Consider the following 6,000-nt stretch of genomic DNA (forward strand, 5'->3'; position numbering starts at 1 on the left):
GCTAAAAGATTCTGAAAACTTCTTACTGCATTTCCTCACAATCGTTTTTCATGTTACTATGTAACAATGACATTACAGAAAAGTGCCAACACATCAAACAAAAAATTGAAGATATTTCCATGTCAGTTCACCAAAAGGCAAAATAACATTTCTCAGAAATTGACTTGAGCACTTTCTCATAAAGTCAGGTACTTTTCTTTTTCTCACAGACATTTACATCTTTCCCCATAATATGATGAAGTGTCAGTCATTTTAAAATGATGATTTCTAGCTGAAATATCAAATCACTACAGCACCAAGTCAGCATCACTGCAATTTGATACAATTCTGCTGACCTCCTCCCTGTACCACATACAAGTCTGGAATTGCTTCAGAAAATTTAGGCATACACTCCTGCAAACCAGGGAGACACATTCTTAGTTTTGCACTGAACTACTGAATTGGTCAAAGACATGCATAGCCAGAGGTCTCTACCTATTTTCAGGAAAGCTACTTCCAGCACAAGCAAGCCAGACCAGTTGCACATTTATGGACAGTGCAGTTCAATAAGCAGCACAAATAAACTCTCTGCTATGAGCTGTAGCATCATGACTGACAGGCATCAGTCGTTTGGGAGCTGCAGCTGTCCCTCAGCAAGACACAGATACCTCTGCATACCCACCTCTGCAATGTGCTTTATCAGATACAATGGAAAAGCAATATGTGCTCCAGTTCCTGTCATTTTAATCAGTGTTTGTGGTTGCTTCTTTAACATGCATTTTAAATTGAGAGGGCAGAATGATATTTGCCTGTTCTTGGCTTTTTCCTGGTCCTGTCAGACCTAGTTCTGTTCATCCTCCTGCTGGTTCCAGGATTTGCTGTGTGAACCTATGCACTCTGTTCTGGCATGCCATTTCTGTCTTGTGTCTCCAGAAACTCCTAGTCCAAATGAATACACTTAGCAAAATTAGTATGAAGCCCAGCTAAATATTTTTTTTATTTTAAAAGTGCATTTGAATCAGTTTACAGCTGCAGTCAGGTGTATTGGATCAGGACACAACAAAAGATTTGGCACTGTAGCATATTTCTTTTACTGTGTTGTCTGACTAGCCTGAAAGTAAAGTATTTGCCATTTAAAATGTTTTAGAACAATAAGCCAAAATGAGCTTTCATAACTTATAAAAACTGCCTTGTTACTCATTCTTCAGTTTCTTCAGTCTTTGTTTTGGTTTGGGTTTTTTTGCATTAAGGTAAAAGTGTAATCCCACGAGGGACTGAGCAGGCCTGAATGTCATTAGTACAATAGTCATTAAAAATATTCAGGCTCTCATTCTGTCATCGGATATGGTCTTTTTTCAGACAAAAAAAAAAAAAAAAAAAACCAAACAGCACTAAACCATCCCTGCTTATTTTACATCACTGTTGGACATCCTTAATTCTTTTAGATAAAATGGGGGGGGGGGGGGGGTGTTGTTGTTTTTGTTTTTTGATGGGTTTTGGTGGTTGTTTTGTTTTTGCCCTGCAATGTTTATTCTAAAACCTCCCTTTCCCTCTCCATGTTTCCCTAAAATTTTCCCAAGTTTTCTCAGACTCTGTGGTAAAATGTAAAGGACTGTATTGTTCATCAGAGCACACTTCGCAGAATGAGATACTCATTCACAGGATAGAGCTAGTCTCTACTCTCTTGTTTATAAAGCTAAAAAAATAAGCATCTGCTCATTTGTAAGTATCACCAGAAACCCAAGCTATCATGACACATGACACATCATGTTCCTTGCTTATTCTGTTTGTGGGCTATTTATGCGTCTGTCGGACAAGTTTCTCTTCAACATGTGCTTTCTATATAGCCTACTGGTGTAAAAAATAATTATAATGTTTATTAAATTAAAATAATGAGGTTTATATGAACTTTCAATAATGCAGACAGGCAGACTATAACTGTAAACCACATGCTATATACTTTGGACTTTTACGGCTTTTAATTTATCAAAGGAAATAATTAGCACACTTTGTGGCAGCCAGTGATGGAATTTATTCATTTGGAAGCCATGAGTTTCCTGTCATTAAAACTACATCATGTCCTTCCTTTTCTATTAAACTTCAACTGAGGGCAGTAAGAAGTCACTAAAAGGAAATGAAGAGTTTTTTTGGCAACATTCACATGCAATGATTTAATACTGCTAAAAGATAGCAAGCCATAATCTATGCCAATAAGGGATAAGGGTTCCAATTACCACATTATTTCCTTTATTTGCTGCTTTGTTTGTGGCTCAATTAACTGTGATTTGCAAAGTCACTTCAATAAATTTATTTTCTCTTCATTGACTTACTGCATTTTTCATTCCTAATTGCAAGTGCTTTTTTTTTGTGGCAAATAAAATTATTTAGATCTTTAAAAAGTACACGTAGATTTATATGTAACAGGATATTACTTTTTCCCTTTCATAGTGATCAATCACATCTCATTAACTAAAAATTCATTTTGCTAATATTAATGCTCTTATTTTTCTTTAATATTTTTTCAAATATGTGTGGCAAAATATCCAGGGTTTCTTCAACTCGAAAAGGAAACAAAAGCACCAATAAATGTTTCCCTTCTCCTTCTCACCTGCACACACAAAATACCCTCTGCCTTCTGCACACAGCTATAAATGGCTCCTGAAGACCCAAACTTGCACCACTGAAGCAGCTGAGCCCAGACTGAAGCTGGCTGAAGGACACACATACTTTTTCTTCAAAGGAGGTCTAAAATCGAGTTAGCATAGAGACAGACTTACCCTCTCTCTTACAGGAGTGGGTGGTCCTTCCAGGTCATGACCAAGGTACACCAGTGCCAGCAGCATGCTGCAGCTACAGGAATTTTATTAAGTGATGCCAGGAAATGCTAGGGAATAGGTGATACACAGTACTGTAAGGTTTCTGGGGTATAAAACATATACATATTAATTGAAAATAATTCAGAACAGCCAGAGCTAGTCCTCTGTAAATTATGATTTAAAAAAACCCCATCAACTGCTTCAAAGATTTATCATTTCTGGCACTTTATGTTTGCTGTAGTCAAAAATTTCAGCACAACTTACAGTTTCAATCTTCCAGATGCATATTTGATTCCTATATCTAGGATCTACCAGACAGCTTAACTGAGACAGACATTAAATATCCAGAATATTTATTATCAGAACCTATAAAATTGGGGGAGAGGAAGTCTTTAAAGCAATGTGCCGACAATTGTAAAAAGGGCCTTTACTGCAGGTCGATGGGAAATTGTTTAAATTCAAAAATATTTCCTCATATCCCCTAAAGTTGGGCATTGATGTTGCTGCTGAGTTTTCAAATTAAGATGTAAGATCAGAGCTAGCTAAGATTGTCATATTGTCTTCTCTAATTTGGCAAAGTAGAAGTAGGCTAGAGAGAAACCCATAAAAGAGACTTTATGACTCTCTTCAAGGCTGACATAGAAGCCAATGCTCCAATCCTTTCTCCCAGGCTCTTGCAATTACATTTCCGCAGGAAGAAAGAAAAGGAATTAGAAACAGGATAATGTAGCTTTAAATCATTTCTCCTAGTCTTTGCCTTCTAGTGAGCTTTTTTAACATGCTCCTCATATTGTTTAGTGTGACATAACAGAAAGCACAACTTGTTTGACCCTTCGTCAATAAAAAATCATTTTGTTCTGACATCCTATAAAAATCTGTGCATGTGCCTACTAAGCTGCAGTGTCTCCTCTAATTGACGAGGAGCAAGCACTGTAAACACATACAGTAAAAATCCCTTGCAGACACATTAAAAGCAGCCCTGACCAAAGAATATGTATCATTAATATGCCATGCTAACAGAGAAGCATGTGCCACTGTGGAAAACGACGTTTACAAAACTGAGAGTTATTTCATCATCAGACTCCAAAGTTTCTGAGTCACCAGGGGTATCTGGATTGGGTTATGTCACTTGTGTACATGAGGAGGTATGACATGGCCCAAAACCTCATTGTCACTGCAATCCAAACCTGAGAGTGCATCAGCGTGGGCAGAGCAGTATCCTAAGGAAGAGCAGTGTGTTCATTCATTTGACCTGACAGCACTAAAACAGGCTGAAAGGTTTGGCTGATTGCTTATTCCTCCCCACCACTACCTTTGAAACAGTGAGATCCAGATATAAACTTGCTAAGATCACAATAGTTGTTAGCAAATACTGTAGCATTGTATACATGAAGAGCAATTTCATTCTGAACAAGAAGTGTGTAGAAAACTTTATGTTTACTAAAAAGGCAACTCCTGAATAAAGATGCTGTAAAACATTTTCAGCAGTAGTACTTTTTTATTTAGTAGAAAAGTACTTTCTAGCAATAGTTGCTTTCTATTTGTGATGCTCTTACTGCAGCATTACAAAATCCTAATATCTGTTGCAACAAATTAAAATTTATTGAATTGAATACCTATAAAATTCCAACCAAAATCCTCTTTAGTTCCAGAATTAAGATTCTTCAGCAATATTTTTGGAACATATTTCTATTTTTACAAACATTATTCAAATTATTTTTACTGTAGTACCACACTTTACTTAAGTTTTCTTGATGATGTTCTATTATTATGTCTGTTGTTAAGACCAGTAAAGTGGCAAAACTAGGAAAAGCACCTAAATTAATTTTGGATGTCCAGTGTGAGATATCTAGGACCATTTTCAGACTGCATAGCATTAAAGCTATTTAGGGAAATTAAACAGTGGAAAATTTCAACCTCAAAAGTAAACAAAATCTGAAATATTTTGGCTCGCAATTAAAATACTTCAGTAATGAAATACTACCATAATACCTCAGGCAGCTGTAGTCTATAATCTTAGTGTTGCCCTCTTCCTCTGCAGCACAGGCTTTCTGAGCAAGACAAGAGAAGGAGAGGTTGCTTTATTAGGCAGCCCTTGGCTGTAGCGTGGAAGAGCACACAGCCTTATGGGAGACTGCACCCCTTGGAAGTGGACAAAAAAGGGAGAAAGCATTGAAAGAGGAACGAAGAGGGGAAAACTGAAAAATAATAAAATGTTCCTTAAAGATATTGTGGAGGGCTATCCAAACTGAAATATATTGGTCCTCGGGTACTTGATTTTAGGAAGTATATAAACAGCTGCTACATATAAGATGAGCCTAGCTGATATTTTTCCCTCTTCCTAATGTAGGAAAACTAACATTCCCTGAAGCTTGTACCCTCAAGGACAAACTCCCATCAGCTTCAGGGATGTGTGGGCACTTGCCACTTCAGCAATGACAATCTCAGAGACTCAAGTCAGGTGTCTTGAAAAGTTCATATGGTGAAAGCTGGGATGAGGCAGAACAAGGACCCACTTTCCCACCCCAGAGCACAGTCCTTCAGAGCTTTCTTCAGTGGTTGCACTGCTTCCCACACTGCCTGTCTTCAATTAACACCTCCATCCTTGAACTGCCGTCTCTTAAGGAGTGAAAATAGCATTTTCTGCTCCCTTTTTGCCTCAAGGTTCAAGAGAAATTTCAGACTTCTTAGCACACAGATGAATGGGAGGACACAGGAATGGGGGGCTCTCTTCAGTTGGAGCACTAGTAATGTTCCAAGGGGTTTTTGTGCTTAAAGTGAAGGCAGGGGGCTTGAACATGGCACAAGCCATTGTAGTGGAGGAAGGGAAGTGTCTGTGCTTCCTCAAAGGAGATGTTCCCAACTCTTACAGGGCTCTCCTTGTCCACCATGAGCCAGCTCTTTTGTGAAATGGGGGTTCTCTGCTCAACTGAGTGAATAATCCACAATAAATTGCCTACAATGGACAGATCCACACCAAATGTGTAAGATCAAACATCAGAAAACTAGTTTAAAAATAAGCGAAAACCAGAATTATCAATCTGATTATATTCAGGACTCAACAGGAATTGTTTGGACTTGTTTCAGAATCTACAATAGAGATTTAAAGAAAAATGGGTGGCAAAGAAGATTCAGAGAAATACAATGAGTGCCTATATGTAATTTGTCAGTCCATTTAGCAGATACTGCAAAATATTCAAGAATT

This window comes from Melospiza georgiana, chromosome 5 (genome assembly GCF_028018845.1).
Source record: "Melospiza georgiana isolate bMelGeo1 chromosome 5, bMelGeo1.pri, whole genome shotgun sequence".
NCBI lineage: Eukaryota > Metazoa > Chordata > Aves > Passeriformes > Passerellidae > Melospiza > Melospiza georgiana.